General features: G+C 43.5%; 1 protein-coding gene across 14 annotated transcripts in view; it reads left to right on the top strand.

Annotated features, from left to right (window-relative positions):
• Positions 1-25,327, top strand: part of APOLD1 (apolipoprotein L domain containing 1) — a 52,134-nt gene that overhangs the window by 4,722 nt on the left and 22,085 nt on the right. For 10 of the 14 annotated variants that reach the window (XR_006604707.1, XM_013057884.2, XM_045073413.1 and 7 more), the window contains exons 2-3: positions 18,108-18,295; positions 20,565-21,002. The exons of 1 other annotated variant lie outside the window; for it this stretch is intronic. The gene's annotated coding sequence lies outside the window, so the exon portion shown is untranslated. Of the gene's footprint in view, positions 1-18,107; positions 18,296-20,564; positions 21,003-22,747; positions 23,562-25,327 lie in introns of all 14 variants that reach the window. 3 more of the 14 variants (XM_045073415.1, XM_045073412.1, XM_045073416.1) reach the window with 3 other exon arrangements.

Here is a 25,327-nt window from a genome sequence, read left to right as displayed (position 1 = left end):
AGATCATGACCTGTGCCGAAGGTGTACAGTTAACTGACTGAGCCACCCAGGCACTCCTATTTAACACTATTTTTTTTTAAAGGTTTTATTTATTTATTTGACAGAGATCACTAATAGGCAGAGAGGTGGGGGAGGGGGTACGAGGGTTGGGGGGAGCAGGCTCCCTGCTGAGCAGAGAGCCCCATGCAGCCTAAATCCCAGGACTCTGAGATCATGACCTGAGCCAAAGGCAGAGGCTTAACCCCCTGAGCCACCCAGGTGCCCTATTTAACACAATTTTATTTAAAAACCTAAATAAAGCATTTGTTGAGTTTAGGGCCATTTCTAATTATCTCAGAAAGGATCTGGTATAGATTTGTTTGTGGTACCAAATCAGTAACACACACCCTCCAAACAAACAGAATGGCAAACTGGGAAAACTGTCCACAACCTATATACTGGAAGGCTAATTTCCCTGATAATTATCGAATTTCTATAAATCAATGAAAAAAAGCAAACCAACAGGAAAATAAGCAAAGGATACGAATGCAGTTTTCAGAAAAGGAAATACAAAGGCTCTTAAAACATGAAAACAGGGTCAACTGTAGTTTAAAACTATGGGAATATAAATTGTATACAGAACACATAAGTCAAGGCAAGTACGGTCACAATTAGCATCGCTCAGATACAAAGTTGGCCGTTATCCTTTCTTGGCAGTTTAACCTTTCCTTCCCTCCTTTCTATCCAAGGCTGAGTGATCGTGTCCCTGCCCCGGGCTTCACTGGTGACCAGAGAAGCAGAGTTTGCATGTGTGGAAGCCATGACCACCTTTCACATTCAGTGTCAGATTCCTGTCATCCAAACCGGCTAGTCTTCCGCGTAGGGTCACCTTTTTTTGCCCACGGAAATCCTCTGAATCAGCCTCTTAAAGTGAGTCCGGCCCCTTTCCTTGACACATCTCATTCATTCCCAGTTTTAATTCCTGGATGTTGGCTGATAATCTGAGCCTCTCCCAAATCCCCGCCTTCGCCAGGGGCTTCCTTCAAGTTCTCTATTCTCTTAAAAGCTTCAGGCGGAATTTAGTATATGATAAGCACAAAATATCAGATCAGTAGAGACTGTATGATGGAATAAATGTCTTTAGGTGGCAGGATTATAGACAGCCTCATGGGAAAATGTGAAATCTCTCCTACAAAAACAGACACACATTGCATTTTACCTTGTCGACTGTGGGTTTCCTTTTTAATAATTCCTCTTCTACAAATTTACTTTTGGGAAATAATCAGATGTATAACTGAAGATATATTGACCATATATTGATCTTTATGAAGGTATATAATTATAAAAAGGAACAAAGGAGTAAACAAATAACAACTCCTTAGACGTGGGAATATGGGATTGATTATTCAAATCAACTGTAGTATATCCAAGAATGACACAGATTGCAGCCATTAAAACACTCTGGGTTCCTTTATATATTCGTAGGAAAAGTCAATAATATTAAAATAGGCACAGAACAATGTTTATGGTATGACTCCATTTTGGTCCAAAAAATTTTATTTATTTATTTGCTTACTTTAAAAAAATATTTAATTTATTTATTTGACAGAGAGGGAGAGAGAGAACGAGCAAGAGAAGCAGGAGAGGGAGAAGCAGGCTCCCCGCTGAACAAGAAGCCCCTTGTGGGGCTCGATCCCAGTATCCTGGGATCCGACCAGAGCAGAAGGCAGACACTTAACTGACTGAGCCACCCAGGCAGCCTCCCCTTATAAAAAACTTTTAATAAGAAACAACTGCAAAGGTAATTCAAATTTGAAAAATATTTATCCTTAGAGTTATGGAATGCAGAATAAGTTTCTCTTCGTGTCTCTCATTCTCTTTTCTCAGACATCGGCAGAGAACAAGCATTTCTATAATTCATTTCCCTTCTCTTTGTCTGTCTGTTTAGTTTCAGATATCATTAAATCTATATATGAATTATGAGGAGTGCGTTTTGAGGTATATGCTTCCAGAGCACGTAAATGAGGTGTAAATAGCATTCCCATTAACTCAGGAATATCTTAACAAGCCCTGAAAAATTTTTGTGTGCCCTATTCCATCTTTTTGGCACAAGGGATACTATGGGTAACATTATCCCAAACCTCACATTCCTTGATCTTTGGCATTTGGCACACCCAGAGCTCCTGCCCAGAATTCAACAGATTAGCTCCCTGTCTTAGTTTTATTACTTAGGACGTAGTGCTGGGGGGATTGTTTTAAATTTCTCGTTAGCAGACCAGTCTTGAGCTGTGACTCTCCATGGGACTGACTTGGGGCAAATCTTAGAGTCTCCGAATACCAGGTGTGGGAGATCATGGCATCCAGGGTCCATTTTATAGATGAAAATATTCTAATCCTTGACTTCCTGTAAAGTGGGGAAGTTAAGATGATTTATAGGTTCCTTCTGGTTTATGACTCCGTGATTTCTGTTTCCTACTCAGAATCACGTAGTCCATCCACGTGGATCAGGTTATTTTCCAGGGAAGCCAGATTCTTGATTTTTGGCTGAAAAACGCATATTCACAAGAGTCAGAGGAAGATGATAATACAATAGTGTAGACGGAACAGTGAACGTTTATTATCTTACTGGAAAAAAGCCCGTGATAACTTCGTGGTTGCTCAGTGGTGCTAAACACTGCTTCATTGTTGCGTCCAGCCCCTGCTACTGACCAGGCTCTGTGTCTTCAGGGAGACAAACAGGAGTATTGCCCTCTTCAGGCTGTTGGAGGAGATGGACAGGGAATCGCAGCCGTACTTATTAAATGGAATTTGCTCTAGTGTTCCGAAGGGATCTCAGAGCTCTGTTTTATGCTCCAGCAGTTTGGGCCCCCTACAAAGGTGTTCAGCTGGGGTAGCAAAGCAGGGGCTGAAATCATAACTCTTTCCTCAAGTCTGCCTGTGTTGGCCAAAGAGAAACAAGCCATTAAAAATCCAGCTCTCCGCGTGGGGCCTTCTGTAGTTTGCTGAAAGTCCCCTGTGTCCTAATGGCTGCCCTGTAGGATGCCCTAAGAGTTTGACACGGTGTACCTAACCTAGCCATGGTGGTGAGGATATCTCTCCTAAGGAAATGACTTTTAGCTGAGACCTGGAGACTATGGGAGGAAGGGGAGAGTGACCCAGGCAGAGAGGTCCAAGGCCCCAAGCCGGGGAAGGACTTTGAGGAAGTGGAAGAAGGCGCGCTTATGGCTGGGATGCCGTGAACCAGGACAGCAGGAATGCGAACTCTGGTGAAGTTGTGGTGAGGTCTAGACATGATGGGATTCTGGACCTGACTTTAAGAGCAACAGGAAAGCCATTTCTTTCTAAGACATTACTTTAAGCAACTGACTTGTGCAGGTTCAATTAAACTTGATTATTATCCTCCTTTAATCTAATTCTAGTCAAAGCCCTTAGTCTTTTTTTTTTTTTTAATAAAGATTTTGTTTATTTATTTGACAGAGATCACAAGTAGGCAGAGAGGCAGGCAGAGAGAGAGAGGGAAGCAGGCTCCTGCTGAGCAGAGAGCCAGATGCAGGGCTCAGTCCCAGGACCCTGAGATCATGACCTGAGCCAAAGGCAGAGGCGTAACCCACTGAGCCACCCAGGTGCCCCAAAGCTCTTAGTCTTGATCAGGATCATTTCCACTGGATGTGGGCTGAGGCTGGCACCTTTATGTTTCTTTGCAATGCTGTTCAACACACACAACAGAAAACATGTTCAAACTCTGGTTTCAGTAAACGAAGGGGATGTGAAGTCTTTGGACCATCAGGGCAGATACTGGTCCCAACCGATACATTGCTGGCTCGGTGGGGGACACACACTCCCCACCCCCACCCCCACCTCACCCCCCTACCCCCGCTGCGCCCTGCAAATCCCACCTCCTGGTGTCCTCTGTTGAGTGATAGAAGCTGAAGGTGTGCATCTTACCCACCACTTGGGCTCCACCAGCTGCCAGTTCAGCTTGCCTTCTCTCTTCTCTGACATGATGAGCCAGTGGCCTGTCGTTTTAGGAGTGTGCCCCTGGTGTGCCCTTTGCAAGAACAGTGGGTGTGAATCCTCAGCCTAGGGGTGAATACCGAATCATTTTTTCTTCAAATAGCTCAACATTTTTTTTGCCTTCCATTTTTACTGGGCGACTGGCTGGAATGTTTACAAATAGTTTGGCCAAAGGATTCACCATTTATTTGCTTTTGGAAGGAGACTTCAGAGGAGCGATGAGAAAAACAAGCAAACCACAGAGTTCTATTTTTTTGTTTTTGTTTTTAAAAAATCAAACCCTTAAGATAGGAAAAGAGAGACCTCTGCTGGCCAAACTGAGATAACGCCCTGCCCTTGGTCGGTGACTCCAGGAGAAGCTGGCCCTCCGGTGGGAGCAGGTGTTGGCACTTTAAGGGCTCTCTGTTCATTTCCTCAGCCATCAGTTCAGGGGCTTTGGGAGCAAATCTAAGTGACATGTACTTCCCAGCTCGGTCCCGATTACTTCTGTTCCAGTCTCTAGGAAGAGTGTCAGTCTTTTCATATTTCTCAAAAACAAAGCTTTAAACAGCAGCGCCAGGGAAACCCCAGGCCTGAAACAGCTCCCACATCTTCTCTTTGTTTTCTTTCTCTTTCCTGCCCTTCGCCTCCCCGCCTCCCCTCTGACAGGGAAACAAAATCAAACACATCTTCCCTCAAAATCGGGAGATGGTGCTGATGGAAAGGGAGAGGGAGGAATTAACCACTTATCTGTATTCTATCCTCCACTGAATATGGCAGCCGGGGGCCCAGGATTGGGGTTACACACCCGAGGGACTCCGTCAGTGGGAGACCCACTGCTCCTCTGGAGAAGACAGAGGATGGTTATGTGGGAGGAGGGGGAAGGGGTCTCCCTGAGCCCTTTGGTTTGTCTGCAGTGAGGACCATGAGGACCAGGAGGAGTGCCCATGGCCCAAGTGCTTTACATAATTTAATTCTGTTTCCTGCTTTGCCTCTTTCTCTACAATCTTAAAACCATCTTTCTCCAGAAAAAAAAAAATTAAAAATAGGTCAGCAATTTAGAACAAAGCCTACATAAAAATAATAGCTACGTGTGTGCTTGCTATTTTATTAGGTTTTTTTTTGGGGGGGGGGGTCTCTGGACTAAGCTGCACCCAGCCCCCATATGAGAAGAGGCTTTCCCTGGGCTCCGTACTGTCTCCATCCAAGAAAACACCTTGGGGCTGTGGTGAAGAGCTGCAGAGGGGCCTCCTGGTTCTGGTTTCCACACGATGGTTCCACGTCCTGTCTCTCTGTGTCTAGCCTGCTCTCACTCATTCTCCTAGGTTTCACCAACCTTTTCTGCATCTGCTAACACAGGAGCCAATAGTACCAAGTGATGGTCACTTTATGGCTGGCAAAGGACCTTAAATCATCTAACCCAAGCCTCTCTTTTGAGACAACTGAAGCCCCGAGAGGTTGTCAGCTGCCTAAAGTTACCCACCTCATGGCTTGCTGAGGCAGGATGGAAACCCAGAGGCCCTGGATTCTGGAGGAGACACTTCCTTTAGGACACCCATGCTGAACTTGCACAGATGTCCGTTGTGCACAGATGGTTCATACTTTTACTTTCTGCTCTTTCTCCCTGGTTGCCTGTCCATCACCCCCTCTTTTAAGGCCTCCACTCCTTCATACTGCACACAGACAACCATGGGCCAATTACTGTATCCACCAGCCAGCCCTGGGTGGCTTTCCTTTCCTCCCCACACTTACCTCTTCTGCTTGCACCTGGTTAGTGCGGTAACAAATCCCTTGACTCACACCTTTACCGAGCAAGGCTCCCAGACCTCGTACCCTTCTCTGAAATGCCTATTGATATTGGCATTCCTGGGCTGCTGGGTCGTCTTGAGTGTTTTTCATGTATGCATTCAGTTTGTGTATGTCGGAAGTTGCCTTATCCTTATTTTAACCCTTTTTGATTCCTCAGCATAGTACAGTGCCTTCGTCTGGAAACACAGTCTCTTAACCCAGCAGAGTAAATCTCTGTAACTCTGAGAAGGCCAAGTATGGTGGAAAGCCAATTATATAGCCATTTTAAAGCAGGGCGTCCTTTTCTGACTTTCAGATGATACTATATAGTTTCTAATATGGTGCCCTGGGTATCCTGTTAACATTTGCTAGTTTTGTAGATGCCAAATCATCCAACCACAGAACTTCTTCATTCATGGACCTGGCAGTTATTGAAGGAGTGCCTGAAAGTATGATGCATTGCATTAGGCCCCTGAAGGCATTTGAAAAAAAAGTTTGACATCTGCCAGTCTGTCCCCTTCTGGCTGCCTGGAAGGTGGATAAGGTGGATGCAACCTGAGGAGGCATCCTTTGTTTCTGAGGATAGAAGGTGCATTGTAGAGCACAAAGATCCAGGAACTATAGGGGGTGCCTTAACAGCTCAGCACTGCTTATCTCCAGAATTCCTTTAAAGAAAAGAAAAATACACTTTTATCTTGTTTAAGCCACTATTATTTCTGGTCTCTGTTACTAGCTGCCAAATGCAAATCTTAACTGATAGAGAAAAGTTCTTGAGGATTTTTGAGCAAGGGACTGATTCTGATTGGTAGCTATGCAAGAGATAGATTCCTGGCTGGGGGGCCAGGGTGGGGAGGTGTTCCGGGCCATACAGAGATAAAGTGGGCCTGGCAGGTGGATACGGTAGTGAGGTGAGGCTTTGAATGAGGAGAATACACACATCTTGCAGGGGGTCATTGATTTTGGTTCTTTTCCCCCAGGACACCTCTGCTAAACTCCTGTTATATAGTGGCTACTTAAATATGTACTTCCTGAGTGATTTGCATTGTGCTATTGTCAGGTGGCCTGAAAGCTAGGGAGATTGAGAAGATGGGCATTCTTTGTGTCTTAAAAAGGAGCAGGCAAAAGCTGGCACAGGAAAAGCATATCAGTGTTACAGAAAAATGAAGTTACTATGTTTGCTGAACTCCTGCAGGCATTTCCAAGGAAAGGAACTTTTGTTACATGGGACTGTCTAATCAAGATACATTTGAAATGTATCCTCTCCTGGAGAGCAACTGTAAATAATATTTTAAAAATGTATCTTGGAGTAACTTGCAGGGTAAAGATACATTTTATGTGCTAAAAAACTTCTAAAAGGGGAAAAAAATCTACTTTATTAACTTACTTTCAGCTTCCCATCTTCCTAGTGCACTTTTCCTCTTGAGGTTGGGCAGGTAATTTCATACCTCTTAGATTAGAAGACATTTCATTCTTGTTTAAATAGGTTTAACTAGGCTAAAAACATATGAGAGTGGAGCTGTGATCTAGCATAATATTCCTGTGAACTAGCTGTGCTAACCTAATATCTCGGTCTCTCTGTTTCCTTAAAAATTTGTTGACAATTGCAAAGTTCTTCCAAGCCTGGCTCAAACAGGTAATTGGAAGCCTACTACAAATACCAAGGTCCCTTAAGGCATCGGCCTTCAGCCTTTCTCTCCTTGCGCATAGAAAGGCAGATGTGCCCAGTATTGCCTGAAAATTTTTGCTCATTAATTATGTCTCCCCACTCTTGACCTCATTTGGAAAAAAAAATACGTTTGACTGCAAGCCATTGGGGGTGCCTGGGTGGCTCAGTTGGTTAAGTGTCCCACTTTTGATCTCAGCTCTGGTCTTGATCTCAGGGTCATGAGTTCTAGCCCTGCACTAGTCTCCATGCTGGGTGTGGAGCCTCTTAAAACAAAAAAATGCAAGCAACTGAACATTAGGTGTACCTGGACTACCTGTTGCAAACTTCCATACTTTTTTATCAGCTCAATTTTAATAGCATATATGACTGTCCCTCGTTTATAGTGGGAAGAAACAGGAAAAAAATGATTCCAAATACTGGGTTTTGATTTACACCTCCCTGAAGTGCCTGGGTTGACTCCCCAGCAGTCTGATAAGCAGATGTTCTCTCCTTACAGTTAAAGAGATAATAACAGGAACCAACATTCCTGGAGCACTGTCTGCCGAGTCACATATCTACATTATTTCTTTTAATCCTGATGAAAAATTCTGAGCAACAGCTGTCTCGACGAGGAAACTGAGCCTTGGAGCTATTGTTCAGTCACATTAAGGTGCTGAACCAGGGCCCACATTTAGGTCTCACTGACTCTTCGCGTGGGTTTAGAGGGCGTTCTGTTATTCTTGTAAATAATCTCAACGAGAACAGGGCCAACTGGCTCAGGGTGACACTCGATTCCAAATCATTCTCTTTTAGTTTTTGCCAGATTGGAAGACTGTCTGGTGATTAAATATTTCTGGCCAGCAATATCTTGCCATTTATGGAAAAATGATACCCCCTAATCTTTAATAATTGTTTCATTAAGAACAAAAACAATGTGCCTGCTAAGCTTTGGAATGGCTGCAGGAAAATCTCAGTACTTCTTGTACCTTCCTCTCTGTGTCTCCAGGGGCAAGATGGAAAGAAGAGTATCGCTTAGCAAAATTTCTTTAGGAAGAAGACAAACAGAGGATGCTACTGAGCTATGATTAGTAGATAACTTTCTGTGGCAGGCTACAACCAGCATGGGACACTTTAAGGTCTGGAAACCCCTTCTTAAGGGAGAAGACCATTTTATGTTCCCATAAGCTTGGAGAGCCTAAAGGAAGGAGTTTTTTAAAAATATGAGCTTGTCTCAGAACTTCCTTTTGCTTTTTAGTTGCATAGAGAATCTGGTGTTTCCAAGGCCGCCTTGTAGGTTAGGGAAGAAAACCCAGTCCTCTCTTTGCCAAACTTGTTCATGTTAGCTCTCCTACCTCCTACTTCATTGGCCTGGGAAGGGGGGACCCGGCTTGCTTTTGGGGAGGTGTAGCAAGGTAAGAGCCAAGTGATGTTTGCTAATTTTTTTTAAATTTAATTTTATTTTTTCAGCATTCCAAGATTCATTGTTTATGCACCACACCCAGTGCTCCATTGAATACGTGCCCTCCTTAATACCCACCACCTGGCTCACCCATCCCCCTACCCGGCTTATTTGTTTATTTAGTGAGGGGGTCTCACTAAAGAAGTCATTTCTTTTGTGTGCCTGAAGAGTTCCTCAGGACATTTTTCTCATTTATCTGGGTTTCAGGTGCTATTTTGAAGGTAATTTTGAGAGACGAGTTCAGGCTTAGGTCTTCTTTTCAACCTGGCAGGTCCTGGAGACACCAGTTGCTTCTTGGGTGGGACTACACCCACAGCTAGCGGAGCAGTGGGGTGGGTGGGCAGAGACAGAGTGGGTTACTTGAAATCTAAGGCAGTCCTGTTTGCAACAATGTAGATGGAACTAGAGGGTATTATGTTGAGTGAAATAAGTCAATCAGAGAAAGACAATTATATGATCTCATTGATATGAGGAATTTGAGAAACAAGACAGAGGATTATAGGGGAAGAAAAGGGAAAATGAAACAAGATGAAACCAGAGAAGGAGACAAACCACAAGAGACTCTTAATCTCAGGAAACCAACTAAGGGTTGCTAGAGGGGAGGGGGGTGGGAGACACGGGGTGGCTGGGTGATGGACAGTGGGGAGGGTGTGTGCTATGGTGAGTGCTGTGAATTGTGTAAGACTGATGAATCACAAACCTGTACCCCTGAAACACATAATACATTATATGTTAATAAAAAAAAAAAAGAAAAAATATAAATCTAAGGCAGTCTTCCTCAGCGGGCCATGGCAATATCTCAGTGAACCAGGCCATGGCAGACTTGTAGGTAAAGTCATGTCTTCGTGTAGGACGCCTAGCTTATGAGGGAAACTAATAACCTCCCCACAAGGCTGTTGTCAGGAGCGTGGCTAAAGCAAGTGTTACAAAATGTCAGCTATTATTAATAAGAGTGCAATTCAATATTAGGCCCACTTGGAGAAAGCTGATTTATCCAAACATGGGTCAGTGCCTCATGTATTTGAAAAGTGCATTTTTCAATACACTTATATTTTTGAAAAGTTTTTTTTCAGAATACATCCTCTCCCTACCTGTGATGTTCCTTAGCATCCATTCCCATCACTCCCCACTCTCTCCAATTTGCATGGTCTTTTCATATAAATGCTTTCTTCCATTCAGTTTTAGCAGCTGGAACATGCATTCGGTTTCCTTAGTCGTTCTGTTCTGTGTGAAGTGAACATTGACTACACATTATTCTTTACTTCAGGAACATGAGGACAATTCAAAGCCAAGGGCATGTTGGAACACTGGATAATCCGATGTCACATGGCCCATGCTTGGAATAATAGGTATATTTTCCTCAGGCCTGGCATCTCAGACCTGCTTTGTAGGACCAGTGTCTCATTTCTAAGCACAATATTTCCTAATTACTCAAATGAGAACAAGGCCATGTTGATATGATATAACTGCATTAGTGCTGGGCACGATTTCTTCTCTGGTTAGCTGACTGAATCATCATGATAGCTAACATAACTGTATGAATTGTGGCTCTCGCACCTGGAATGAGGGAGAGTGACCTATGTAGCTTTGACGCTGCTCCTTTGCACAAAGTTCAGGAAAATATCTATCTGACAGGGAGTTCTGTATCAGTTTTCCTTTCTTTCTTTCTTTCTTTTTTTTTTTTTTTTTGTATATCAATTTTCTTTTTTCCTTCCCTCCTTTTTTCCAATAAAAATGTATTGAGCACCTACTGTATGCTAAACATTAGGTATAAAAAAAATCATCCCTGCTCTTAAACCCCTAAGAAACTCAAAAGGGGTGTGTGTGTGTGTGTGATCACAGTACAATGAATTATGTATTAACAATGAGGTAGGTTTGAAAAACCTTCTGTGAGTGTACATGTGGGAGAGGGAAATTCTGGGAAGGCTTTTGTGGAGCAGATGTTATGTTAACTATTGAAGGATAAATAGGAATTTGCTGGGCCCAAACCCAACAAACGAGAGGAGAAGAGTCATTCGTTTGGCTGAACAGACTCTACAAAGGCACCGAGGCGTGGAGGAACAAGATGAGGACATATGATGTCTAGTCTGGTCTTGCTAAGCTCGGGGAATTATGATTTGGAGTCTGTGTTAGTAATGCATGGATGCATGGCTCATGGAATTAGACATTCGGTGGGTCTATTCCTGACATTGCCCCATGGGTATGGTAATCATCTGCTACAATCTGCTTTTTGTAGGCAAAGATTACTTTCTTTTTACTTCATGGTATAGAATTCTGGGGGATCAGTAGAACTCTTATTAAAATCAGTTCTCTGTGTGGCCTTGGACAGGAGTGAAACTGAACCCTGAGTTGACTACCAGTTGCCTTCTGCCACTAAATGGAAAATATTTAGAGAGTAGGCGCCACAATAAAATTACCTTACGTTATTTGAATTACCTGTTCTGGTAAATAATGCTGGATTTGAAGAGTCACACCAGCTCCTTTTAGCTAGACTAGGATCACACTTAGGTGGTTTCCTCTGTCTCTTTTCTCTTGTGCTTTGATCTATTTCCTAGTAAGTGCCTAAAACAGAGCCTTCCCCATAAGTAAAGAAGCTCCTGGTCCATTTTACTCTGGGTTTGAAAGGATGCACAGAAGGGAAGTGTGAGAAGGGACAGATCTAAGATAGGCGAAGCTGAGATGGATGTAGTCATGTGGAAGGAACAGTCAGAGGAGTCTCAGGGCTCTTCAGTATCACTTTTGTGTTCTGTTACTGGATGGAGGCAGCCTTGGAAAACATGGTCTCAGGACAGAGTCAGGCGTGGGTTTCAGGTGACTGGCTTGAGGACTCCCATGTGGCCTTGCTAAACTGTTTTGAGAACCCCACTGTGACCCAACACACTTTCACTCAGCCTTTCTTCCTTCCCGCTCCCCTTCCCTCACAGTCAGAGATACATCATGGTTTGACAGCTTCCACAACTTCTCTTGGCTCCTCCTCACTTCCTCTACAGATGTTTACCCTAGTAAATTTCTTTTTTTAATTCCCTTTTGGGGGAAACAGGCTCTCTGCAACGTGGGGCTTGATTCCAGGACCCTGGGATCAGGACCTGAGCTGAAGGCAGAAGCTTAACTGAGCCACCCAGGCGTCCCCCTTAGTAAACTTCTTGTGTGTCTAATTCCATCTTGGTGCCCGCCTCTCGGAGGACCCAGCACAATACTGCCCAGAAAGGGCAAAGGAATGCTGTTTTCAGTTCTAATATTCCCCATTACCGAGATTTGCCAGTAGGAAAATGGATCAGAAGAAACATTTCAAAAGAAAAGAAAGAACAAAAAGCATGTCAATAAGTCAAGAGAAAGCTGTTGAGAAGGATTAAGGTTAGACAAAATAGAGATGATAGGATAGGAGATACAAGAAGATAAAATGATTTAAAAATATTCGAACAAGCATGACGCGAAGATGGGTAAAATCAGAATGCACTGTCGTGTGGTGGCACGCCGGCCCCGTAAGGCCTGTTTCGTGGGCAGAACCTTCACTTGTCTCTGGCTGAGGCTCGTAGAATAAAAAATCCTCACTTGGAGTGGCAATTTAGTAACTGAAATTGTCCAGTTTGATGTTTAATCAAAACTCCATCTTCATTCAAGTGAAAACCTTTTCCTTGCCTCTGCCCCCTTCAGGGGGTGCTCCTCAGCTTCCGCCATCCCCCCGCAACAGAGGAAGAGGCCCAGCACTGGCCTACTGACAGGGTCTGTGCTGGGTATACTAACGGAGGGGGAGCTGCCAAAAGGAGCTACGCGGCCCTTGAGGCTGGAGTTGGGCTCAGAGGGGCTGCCAGAGCCACCAGAAGCATCCTGCCTCTGTCCTAGGAGAGGCCGGGCTGAAACTAGGCTTGAGGGGCAGGTGGCTGCTGTGACCCCGATGGGTCACCCCCAGCCTACAGGTCCCCCATTGTAGTCCTTCCTCACCCTCCCTCCACACCCCTCCCTAACCTCCCCCACTCCCCCCCAGTTAAACCGATGACCAAAGACCTTTCTTTTTTACTTTTTTTTTTTTAAAGATTTATTTATTTATTTGACAGAGAGATCACAAGTAGACAGAGAGGCAGGCAGAGAGAGAGGAGGAAGCAGGCTCCCTGCTGAGCAGAGAGCCCAACATGGGACTCGATCCCAGGACCCCGAGATCATGACCTGACCCGAAGGCAGCGGCTTAACCCACTGAGCCACCCAGGCGCCCCCCAAAGACCTTTCTTATGCAGGAAGCAAAAACCAAAACTTTTTGTTGGCTTTTTCCTTTGTCGCCTCCTGCACCCCCTATTTCTCCTTGCTCCTCGACCTTGGCCCCAGGCTGGAAGCCCTCCCTTCACTTAAGTTATTGTTTTAAACCAAAGTTTACAGTGTCTGTTGGTGGCCCAGACCCTCTCTCCACCCTTCCTCCACCCCACCCCGAAGACCCTGGGACTCAGGAGAGGCTGGGGGCCCTGCTCACCCCCACTCTACCCTTGGCCAGCCCGGAGGAAGGCAAGAGGGCGGAAGGAAGGAGGTGCACTGCCCTCAGCACCCCAAGGGGTTCCCCTGTCCTCAGGTAGGGGACCTCAAGCCCTAGTGCCCACCCTGGGCTTCTTCCTGGGGGCTCTCCAGACCCCTCGCAAGGACCAAGTCCCGCATCACGCTGGGAGTGTGGATTCCAGCAGAGGAGCTGGGAAAAAAAAAAGTGAGACTCCACAGACCCCCTATGGGGGACCCCAACATGGGCCAAGGACTGGGTGTGTTGGATGCTTATGATACCCCAGGCCAGGCCCCTTTGCTGAGAAGACTCCTTGGACTATTTCCCAAGAACCCCTCCCACAGACACCCCTTCACAAGCCACCCCTCCTGAGAGGCAGGGGGCCCTCCGCCCCCTCCCCATGTACTCCCCACCTGTGTTCTGTTTGACCAGCACAGAAATATTAAACGTCCTCTTTTTCACTGGGAAAAAAAAAAAGAAAAAAAGAAGGAGCTTACGACCTTTTAAATTCTAGATAAAACCCATACTCTTGTCTCTTCTGCTCATTCTAGTTGCCAAAGCAAGTCACGTGGCCAACTCCAAAGCTAAAATTCAAGGAAACAGACTTATTCCTGAGTGATAAAACCTGTAAATTACAGGTGAAGTGTGTGGATAGATGGAGGAGCAAAGGTTAGGGCCAGCAATTCAGTCTTTCGTAGTGCGGAGGGGAGAAAGTCTCTTAATTAGCTGTGCTTGGCTCCTGTGTCCATCCCTTGACCAACAGTCCCTGAGGCCAGGGTGGGGACATGGTAGTATGATTGAAAACTCTAACAGGACCCTGTGCTTGAAGTGAGGAAGAAGAGCTTTTCCCCCAAAGAAGGAGATGCTGATCTGGGAAGAGAGGAGGAGTGCTGGAACCAAGATAAGCAACGTCTGCTACTGTGCCTTGGCTTGTTAGTCCTTGTAATCGCTCTCTCACACAGGTCCTACTAATATCCTCTTTTCAGAGCTGAGAAAATCGAAGTTGAGAGAGGTTATATAACTTGCTCAAAATGACACATATGAGTGATGGAACTTTTTGGATTAAAAAAATAGAGGTACCGGGACGTGGCTGGCTCAGTCGGTAGAGCAAGGGACGCTTGATCTTGGAGCTGGGAGTTCACAACTCACATGGAGTGTAGAGATTCCAAAAAAAAAAAAAAAAAGTAGCTGGGGAGGGGGTGCGCCTGGGTGGCTCGGTCACTAAACTTCTGCCTTTGGTTTGGACCGTGATTGTGGAGTCCTAAGATCAAGCCCTGCTTCGGGTTCTCTGCTCAGTGGGAAGCTGGCTTCTCCCTTTCCTACTACCCCTGCTTGTGTTCTCTCTTGCTGTATCTCTCTCTGTCAAATACATATATGAAATCTTTCTTTTTTTTAAAGATTTTATTTTTTATTTATTCGACATAGAGATCACAAGTAGGCAGAGTGACAGGCAGAGAGAGAATGGGAAGCAGGCTCCCAGCTGAGCAGAGAGCCCTATGCGGGGCTCGATCCCAGGACTCTGAGATCATGATCTGAGCCAAAGGCAGAGGCTTTAACCCACTGAGCCACCAAGATGCCTCCATATATAAAATCTAAAAAAAAAAAAAAAAAAAAAAAAAAAAAGAGGCGCCTGGGTGGCTTCATTGGTTAAGTGTCTCTCTTTGGCTCAGGTCGTGATCCTGGGTCCTGGGATGAAGCCCTGCCTTGGAGTCCCTGGAGTCCCTGCTCAGCGGGGAGTCTGCTTCTCCTTCTGCCTCTCCCCTCCTGGCTTGTGCTCTCTCTCCCTCTCTGCCAAATAAATAAAATCCTTAAGAAAAAAAAATAGATTTATCTATTCATGAAAGCTACAGTAGTCAAGAGAGTGGTGGTATTTATTGAAAGGATAGACCCCAAGATCAATGGAACAGAATACAGAGTCCAGAAATAGACACACCCATTTATTGTCAACCGATTTTTAATAAAAGCACAAAACCAATTCATTGTAGGAAGGATAAACTTTTCAGTAAATGGTGTTGACACCATTTGTTAACAACTATACACATGCACACACACACACATACACACACAGACAAGAAGAGAAGAGAAAAAAGAAAAAAAAAGAGGAAAGAAAAAAAGAAAAAGAATCCTGACCTATACTTTTCACCTTAGGCAAAAATGAATATGCAAAAGCCTCGTAATGGATCATAGACCTAACTGTAGAATGTAAAACTATAAAGCTTCTAGAAGGGGCGCCTGGGTGACTCAGAGGGTTAAAGCCTCTGCCTTCAGCTCGGGTCATGATCCCCAGGGTCCTGGGACTGAGCCCCACATCAGGCTCTCTGCTCAGCAGGGAGCCTGCTTCCTCCTCTTTCTGCCTGCTTCTCTGCCTACTTGTGATTTCTGTCTGTCAAATAAATAAATAAAATCTTAAAAAAAACTAAAGCTTCTAGAAGAAAATGTAGAAGACGATGTCTGTGAATTTGGATGAGGGAAAGATTTCTTAGATATGACACTGAAAGCACGATTCATGAAAGAAAAAAATTGTTAATTGGACTTCATCAAAATTAACAACCTTTATTGTGTGAAATGACCATTAAGAGAATGAAAAGACAAACCATGGTCTAGGAGAAATAGTTTTGAATCACATATCTGACAAAGGACTTGTATACAGAACATGTAAGAATTTTTAAGATTTATCAATGAGAAAACCACCCGGTTAAAAATGGACAAAAGATTCTTTTAAAATTCTCTATATGAATTTATATATATGTGTGTGTTTGTGTGTGTGTGTGTATATATATATATATATATATACACACTTTTAAAAATGATTATATTTAGGGCGCCTGGGTGGCTCAGTGGGTTAAAGCCTCTGCCTTCGGCTCAGGTCATGATCCCAGAGTCCTGGGATCGAGCCCAGCATCGGGCTCTCTGCTCAGCGGGGAGCCTGCTTCCTCCTCTCTCTCTGCCTACTTGTGATCTCTGTCTGTCAAATAAATAAATAAATCTTTTAAAAAAATGATTATATTTATTTATTTGAGAGAGAGAGAAAGCAAGCAAGCAGGGGGAGGGGCAGAGGCAGAGGGAGAGGACAAGCAGACTGTGCTGAGTGCATAGCCCAACATGGGGCTTGATCCCACAGCCCGGAGATCATGAGCTGAGCTGAAACCAAGAGTCAGTCGCTTAACCATTTGGATGACACAGGTGCCCCATATATATCCTTTAAGTAAATACTTTATTAGTATAATCCAAATTTTCTGCATGACACAGACATTAAGGGGGATAATTTTTAAAATTTCATGCAGTTGAGCAATTTTAGAGGCTGCTTTTGTTATGTATCACATTACAAGGTAAAAATATAGGATGTATAGGTTTTCTGCCTTTCTGATACTTATTATATTTTTTTAGTTAAGCTGTCTAAAAAAAGTAGTCAACATGGATTTGGTTAAAAAAAAGTTTCTTCTGTCTTGCCATTAAATTTTTACTATGACAAAGTTATTTTTATGTCATTTATTATTTGATATAATTTTTTAAATTATGTTTTATCTTTAAAAATTTTTATTTTAATTTCAGTGTTAACATACAGTGTTACTTAGTTTCAAGTGTAAAATACAGCGATTCAATAATTCTACACATAACTCAGTGTTCATCACAATAAGTGTACCCTTAATTCCCTTCGTGTATTTCACTCATTGCCCCATCCACTTCCCCTGTGGTAAACATCAGTTCTCTATAGTTAAGAGTCTGTTTTTTGGTTAGACTTTTTTTTTTCATTATTTGTTTCTTAAACTCCACATACGAATATTTGTCTCTCTTTGACTGACTTATTTCACTTAGCGTCATACTCTCTAGATCCACCCATGTTGTTTTATTTTTTATTTTTTATTTTTTATTTTTTTTAAGATTTATTTATTTGACAGAGAGAAATCACAAGTAGACAGAGAGGCAGCCAGAGAGAGAGAGAGAGGGAAGCAGGCCCCCCGCCGAGCAGAGAGCCCGATGCGGGACTCGATCCCAAGACCCTGAGATCATGACCTGAGCCGAAGGCAGCGGCTTAATCCACTGAGCCACCCAGGCGCCCCCCACCCATGTTGTTTTAAATGGCAAGGTTTCATTCTTTTTTTATGAGTAATATAGATATTACAAATATAATATATATTTATGTATCAAGTCTGAGCTGGGCTTTGTGCTCAGTGGGGAGCCTGCTACTCTCTTTCCCTCTGCCCTTCCCCCTGCTCGTGCTCTCTCTCTCTCTCTCTTTTTTTAAATATTTTATTTATTTATTTGAAAGAGAGAGAGAGTGGGAGAAAGAGCACAAGCAGGGGGAGAAACAGGCTCCTGACCGAGCAGGGAGCCTGATAGTGGGGATCAATCCCAGGACCCAGGTGAAGGCAGGTGCTTAATTGACTGAGCTACCCAGGTACTCCAGTAAATAAAATCTTAAAAAATAAAAATAAACTGCACTCCTCTTGCTTACGCCAGTGTTCTTGAAAACACGTTCCTAGCTCCCAGCTTCCCCTCGCACGGGTGACTTGACCTCATTGTAAACCCAGTTTCATGTGGTGTCTGTCCCCGCCTGGAAATCCATGCTCCTGATCTGCTTTTCCACCACCAGATAACCCTACAAACTTGTGCCTGCCTAGACCCCACATTCACTTCACCCTGACCTAAGTTCTTCTTCCCTCTCCTTCTTGCCTGCTTGGAATTTTGTTTTCTGCCTGTGTGCCAGAGGGAAAAAATGTATCATAATGATGTAGCCACCATGCCTCCCCTCTTGTCTGCAGGAAGGCTGAATGCTTTGTGTGCTCGGCTCACTCTAGAGGGCTTGTTGAATTAAGCAGAGGAAGAGGATGAGGGAAGAGGGAAGAGGATGAAAATGCTGAGAGAAGACCAAATTGCTCTCCCCACCCCAGGCTGAGGGTGAACCTTGAAAGAAAAGTTCACGAGAAGGTTGAAGAGGCAGAAGAAATGGGTGAGCTATAGGCTGTAGGGCTTTTGAGGAAAGAGGAACTTGATGCGTATTTAAAAGGAAGGTTTCCTGTATGACCTGTACGGGTATTGTTGTCTTTGCCTCCCTAAGAAGCTGGCTGTGTGGGAGCTTGGAGGCAATAAGTGCTGAGGTTGGCCTTAAGGCAAGGGCAGGATGACCCCAAACAGCCCAAATAGTTTTACGTGGGAAGAGTGAGGCAAGGGAAGGCCTCCCAGTGGCATTTGCTCAGGCCTCGGGGATTCTTCAGAAAGCCTGCAGGAAGAAGCTACGCCTCAGAGCAGTCCAAGAAAGAGAGACATGAGGGCATTTACCTGCCTGCCCCCTCCTGTCTCCATTTCCTTTGGCCAAGGTTTCCCCCTACAGGGAGCTAAACCCCCTGAACTCCCTGGGGGTGTGGTCTGGCCACTCTATGACCCCCCTCAGAAAATCAAGTTCACACCTTGCGGCTTGGCTGTTTCACTGCAGTCTGGAAGTGGGGTGACTTGCATGACTGCCTGAAAGACTGGAAGAGGAAGTGGAGGGAATCTGAGAAGGTTGGAAGCATTTGTCCCTGAAACTGAGAAAAGCTTTTATGTATATCTTGCTCCAAATTGTATCGTCTTTTGTTTTTGTTATATATATTTTTTTTTAAGAGAGAGGGAGAGAGAGAATGAGAGAATCATAAGCAGGCTCCATGCCTAGTACTGAGCCTGACTTGGGGTTCCATCTTGTGACCCTGAGATCACGACCTGAGCCGAAATCAAGAGTTGAACGTTTAACCAACTGAGTCACCCAGATGTCCCAATGAATCATGTTTTTAAGTGCAAAGCTAATAAATGTATGAACTGATGTGTTTTCACAAAAACTTGAAAAACTACTGGGGAAACATTCCCTAAAGCTAATTGATAATACCCCAGAAATTTTTCTTTAGAATTCCAGATTATGGGGTGCCTGGGTGGCCCAGTCAGTTAAGTGTCCAACTCTTGGTTTCAGCTCAGGTCTGATCTCAGGATTGTGGGATCGAGCCCAACATTGGGCTCCCCGATAAGCAAGAAGTCTGCTTGGTTTTTCTCTCTCCCTCTGCCCTTCCCCCCAAAATAAATAAATAAATCTTAAAAAAAAATCTAGATTATAACCCTAGCACACAGTCCTACCTGGTGGGAGCTTCAACCATTTTGGTTTAAAAAAACAAGTTGTGTAATTACTCAATAATACATATAGTATTTTTATTAGTTTAAAAAAAAAATCAAGTAGAAATTGCCCTTCCAAGTGAAGGTAGTTGTTTTAGACTTTTCTCTGCCCTTTCTTAAACTCAGTGCTGAACTGAAAAAGGGCATGATTTAATTGGCAGATTTGGGGAAAATAAAGCGGGCATGCCCAGTTCATTTGCATCCATTCTCCTTCTTGGAATCGAGGGAGCATGAGGTCTGCTCTCAGGGCAGCCTGACGCCCCCACCCACAAGGAGGCAAGTCCCCTTTGGACGAGACCTGCTGGCTCTCACTCCAGCTGGGTGTCGGGAAGCTCTTCTGACTCAACCCAGCTTTATCAGGAACTAAGTAATACTTGGGCCTCCTTCGTCCACTCCTTTATCTTAATTCTTCATTTGTTTTAAACTCAGAAAAGGAGACAGGGTGCTATTTATTGGGTTCTGCTTCAGTGTTCCAGCCTGTCGTATGCTGGCCAGAAAGTGGACGTGTAAGAAATAAGGTGCACAATTAGGGAGAACCCCGTGAATACCCGGGGAGTGACGGAGGCCTCTGGAGTGGCAAGGGTTTGGCCTTGGCCCTGCGGTCTTGCTCCTTAGTGTGCATGCAGGACATTTCGATCTTGGCAGTGTGTATAGGCTTGTATTGAGCCAGGTGGGTTTTCATGGTGGTGCACTTGGCTCTGAACAGTGCGGGCCTGGGAAAAAAGGCCTTGGAAAAGCCACTCTGAATCTCTAAGAGGGCCTTGGCAAGGGCACAGAGGCCATAGAGAAGGACTTAGCAGAGGCCAGCAAGCTGAAGAGACCTTAATAAGCAGTTCAAGCCGAGGCAAGGATTCAATTATAGGGAGAGAGAAAGTCTTTTCATATACTGCCCTTTTAGATATTAAAGGAGTAGAAAAGTATTTGCTCTTTTTAAACAGTGGGGGCAGCTGGGTTCTCTTTGGACCAGAGAGCATGGGTGAGAGACGAGTTTTCAATGTGCTAGTACTAGGTCTGGGAGGGTAATGTGAACAAACAGTCCCAATTTTAATTCCTTTTTTATGTTGCTTTGAACTATCTTCAAGGGCAAAAGTGGATGGACTAAGTTTGCATTGATGTGGCTCAAGAATCCCTCCCTCTACTTGTCCTCAAGTTGCTAGACGCCAGTTATTTAAATATGATGGAGAAATCCTCCCCAGGTGATGATTTTCTTAGGCCTAAGCAATTCCACTAGAAAGGGGTGGTGGAAAAAGCCCCTGAAGCACAAGAAGAAAAACGCTTCCTGGTTATTGTGGGAGCTCTGTTACTGGACGGAATTCATCTTCACTGCAACGCTATGGCGCAGGCACCTAAAGGTCAAAATGGCCATGGAAATGAAAGGGTTCTGACCAGCTGGGTGGGAAAGAACAGCTCCACCAATAAGGTCGAATGACTGAAGGTGTTTCTACTGCACATTTCTGCCTTTGCAAGAAGGCACCCCCCCACCCCAAGTGCCTTCCCAGAGGTGGGGCGTCCTGGTTCTGGTAAGTGCAAGGTGCCATTGTGCAGAAATTAACCTGTAGCTAGTAGATTTCTCCTAACTGGGTTTTAATTCACAGTGCACATGTTCTGGATTCTTGGTCTCAATCAACTGGCTTCTTGGTGAGGCTGCTATCTTTGTGATAGTCTTTGGCAACCCAAAATGCTGATGCTGGCTATTTTGCTTGAGATACTTGTGAAAAAATTGTCTTTTCTGGCTATGGTATGTGTAGAGCTGGTGCTATATGATCAATTTGCATCTTCTACTAAATCTGTAGACTCTAGGAAAGAGTACATTACAGACTTGCTGGTATAACTGTTGTTTTCTAATTTAGGGGTCTTGTAGGAGCTGCTGCCATTCCAGTGAGATCTGGCTTAAGCTGTAGTTACTAAAGATCCTTGACTCAACCCTGACATTGAAATCCCCTTCAACTGAGACAGAGCGGAATAAAAAATTGGGGAAGATGAATTTTGGACCTTAATTTTTTTGAATTTTAACCCACAAAAACAAGATAATTTTATTTTGAACCTTACTTTCTTTGAACTTTCATGTCTCATGATTTGGATTTCATTCCTTGGACTTTATTTTCTCTCTAACCATTTGATCAAAGGAAGAGAAGAAGTTAATGTTAACAAATCTTTTCCCTTCAACATTATTGGCATTTTGTCATTGGGGTTTTGTTGTGCATATTAATATTGGAATCACGTAGTTTTGTCATATGATCCTCTGATTTCCTCTGCCGACAACACGGACAGGCATGATAAAAACAGGTGATAGGAAAATGAAAATTTCAACCTTGGATACAAAATGGCATTGAACTATTTAATTAATGCATTATAGGGAACTATTTTGGAACCTTTTGTGAGTGAAATCTCTTCCCCATCACTGCTCCTGGGAGGGCACCAAGTTGGCGGGATAAGAGGGAAGGGTGGCCTCTTGAAGATGGAGCAAGACTGTTCTGATAGGCTGCTGGGACTCTCTCTTAATGCTGGGACCCTCTCTTAAGGATGTCAGATACACCTCTGGTTGACAGAGATTTAATGTCTACACCAGTGGTTTAAGAGAACCAAAAAATCAAGGGACTATTAGTGGGAGAATAATTCTCCCAACTTTTTTTTTTTTTTTTTTTTTTTTTAAAGATTTTATTTATGTATTTGACAGAGAGAAATCACAAGTAGATGGAGAGGCAGGCAGAGAGAGAGGGGGAAGCAGGCTCCCTGCTGAGCAGAGAGCCCGATGCGGGACTCGATCCCAGGACCCTGAGATCATGACCTGAGCCGAAGGCAGCGGCTTAACCCACTGAGCCACCCAGGCGCCCCTCCCAACTTTTGATATTACCTTCTGTCATAGGCTGAGTGGTTCCCCAAACATGTCCATGTCCTAAACCCCAGAACCTGTGAATATGTTACTGTATATCAGAGACTTTACAGATGTGAATAAGTTAAGATCCTGAGGTAGGAAGGTTATCCTGGATTATCTGGTTGGCCTGATGTGATCACAAAGGTCCTTATAAGAGGGACACAAGAGAAGTAAGAGTCAGAGAGGAAGGTGATGCGATGACAACCAGAGATGCAACTGATGATCATTGGCAATGGAGGAAGAAGACACAAGCAATTACTGGACGGAATTCATCTTCACTGCAACGCTATGGCGCAGGCACCTAAAGGTCAAAATGGCCATAGAAATGAAAGGGTTCTGACCAGCTGGGTGGGAAAGAACAGCTCCACCAATAAGGTCGAATGACTGAAGGTGTTTCTATTGCACATTTCTGCCTTTGCAAGAAGGCACCCAAGACACAGGCAGCCACAAATGACAAAAAAGCCCAACAACAACAACAAACCCTGCCAGCACAACAACAACAACAACAACAACAACAAACCCTGCCAGCACCTTGACTTTACCTGAAAATGGATTTTGGACTTCCGACCTCCAGAACTACTAGAGAGTAAAGTTGTGCTGTTTTAAGTAACCACATTGTAATTTGTTGCAGTGGCCACAGGAAATGAATACACTTTCCATACTTGAGGGAACCTGACTTAGTAGATCTTTTGTGTCTTTGGAGAAGGCGATGTAATCTGATGGGTGAATCTGGAATAATAAATCGGACACGATTGGCTTGTTTCATTTTTCTTCCTCTCTGGGAGCCAGTCAGCCCAAGAAAACACAACATCTGCCTTTTCCAGGGCAGGGCTACACAGGTGCACTTGGGGATGTTGGGTTTGGCTAGTTATATCTGTACAATTGGGTGGTTCAGTATTAGGAGGCTCATTTGCCTTTTGTGCTAAACTACATTCTCCAGTGGCTTTTTATCAGGAAAGGTGATATTTTGGTTCCTATTTACAATTTCTTGAATTATTTCTCTCGTGTATAATTCAAGCATGGTAAAAGGGTGAACTCAAAGATAATGGATTGAATAAAAATGATGCAACCTTCTCTTCCAGCTCCAAATTCTGTAAGGAATGGAAAAGGTAGATGAAGAAAATCAAACTGCATGGAAAACAAGAGGGGAAACTTTCCAGGGACCAGCAATTATGACAAAAATGTCTGCATGTCATAGGACCAGGTGAAGAAAGTCTACCATAGCTAAAACTAGAACAGTGATTTTTTTTGCTGTAAAATATAGGAAGGACACCCTGAATGCTCATTGCCCCAAAGGGATAGATGCTATCAGCAGGGAAATGTTCAAAGTTCAAATAAATTGACCAATTCAGGTACCAGAGAAGGAATATCTAGATGGTTTGATCCTTCCTCACCACCCCTTCAGCCAGATGATAGTCATGGCAGTATCTCTCGCCCATGGAAAGAAAAATGGCGAGGAGGGTGAGAGTAAGAAAGTAAGGAAAGACCCCACCTTCAGGGTCTAGTGGTATCTGGGAAGAATGAGGAGAACCTGCACCAGAACACTCTCTACCAAGGTATAACCAGTGATACCTTCTATCCTTCCTCAAAAGGATAAGGTTAGATAAGGATAAGGTTAGATAAGTAATAGAATGTAGACCTAACAGGGGATGTCTTCTATAGAGATGAGCAAAAAAATGAAGAATGCCAAACTTGAAAGGCCACCGTGAAAGAGATGGAAGAAAGGCAACAACAGGTGGTCACAATTTCTGAGAAAATGGAGTTAGTAGAGCAAGAGGATTAGGACTTTACAATAGGTTATGATTTGTGTTGTGAAAGAAATGTGAAGGTTTCATACACTTAAGTATGAATAAACTGGAGATTATGGAACTTGTTGAAATAATAAAACGGCTAAATCAAGTCTGCTGAAAAACAAATTAACAAACTGGAAAACAGAGCTATGAAATCCTCTATAATTAAGGTTAGTGAAAGATCCAGAATTCTAATTTTTATCTAATAAGAGTTCCAGGGGCACCTGGGTAGCTCAGTCGGTTAAGTGGCTGACTTTATTTATTTATTTATTTATTTATTATTTTTTTTTTAAGTGGCTGACTTTTGATTTCAGCTCAGATCATGATCTCAGAGTCCTGGGATAGAGCTCTGCATCAGGCTCAGTGCTCACTGGGGAGTCTGCTTCGGAATACTCTCTCTTCCTCTGCCCCTTCCTCCTGTTATCTCTCTCTCTCTCCCCTTCTCTCAAATAAATAAATAAATCTTAAAAAAAAAAAAAAAAGAAAAAATATAGAGTAGGGAAGAGAGGCAGAGCATTTAAATAAGTCCGGAAAGAAGGCTTGATTGAAAGCGCCTACAAATAGTATGAAATTTATGAATAGAAGAGATAAGGAAAGAAGCTTAAAATCTTCCAGACAAAACAAATAGAAGGCCTGTAAAGGAGGGAGACTCAAACCAACATCAGATCTCTCATCAACAGCACTGTATTAAAAAGGAAAATCAAAAGACAAGTAGGATGGTGAACCTAATATTAAGATTCATAAAATGCAAATAAAAACAATAATGTGAAAAAAAAGAAAAAAAACCCAAAACAATAATGTGATGCAATTTTTAAGCCATCTCGGCAAAAATAAATTTAAGTATGATGCCAATTTTTGAGGGCATAGAGCCATAGGACCTACTCTGTACCACTAAGGGAAGATAACTGGTTTGTCCACTTCGGAAAACAATTTGGTCATGTCTGGAATAATTACAAATGCACATAACGTAGCCATAGGATTCCACTCTGAGACATTCACTCTAGAAAAAGTCTTGCTACAGGAAGTCAACAAGACTCAGAAGAAAATATTCAGAGCAATTGTTAAAGTAGAAAATTTTATTGTTAAAATAGAAAAATTGGAAGCATGCATTAGAAAATGTATTAGAAAAATGAGTAGTTAACTTGGGTTCTTTTCTTTCTCTTTCTCTCTTTTTAATTGT

This window comes from Mustela putorius, unplaced genomic scaffold (genome assembly GCF_011764305.1).
Source record: "Mustela putorius furo isolate JIRA1106 unplaced genomic scaffold, ASM1176430v1.1 tig00537227_pilon_pilon_pilon, whole genome shotgun sequence".
Taxonomy (NCBI): Eukaryota; Metazoa; Chordata; class Mammalia; order Carnivora; family Mustelidae; genus Mustela; species Mustela putorius.
The sequence above is the reverse complement of the archived record's forward strand: the minus strand, read 5'-3'. Positions and strand labels throughout refer to the sequence as shown.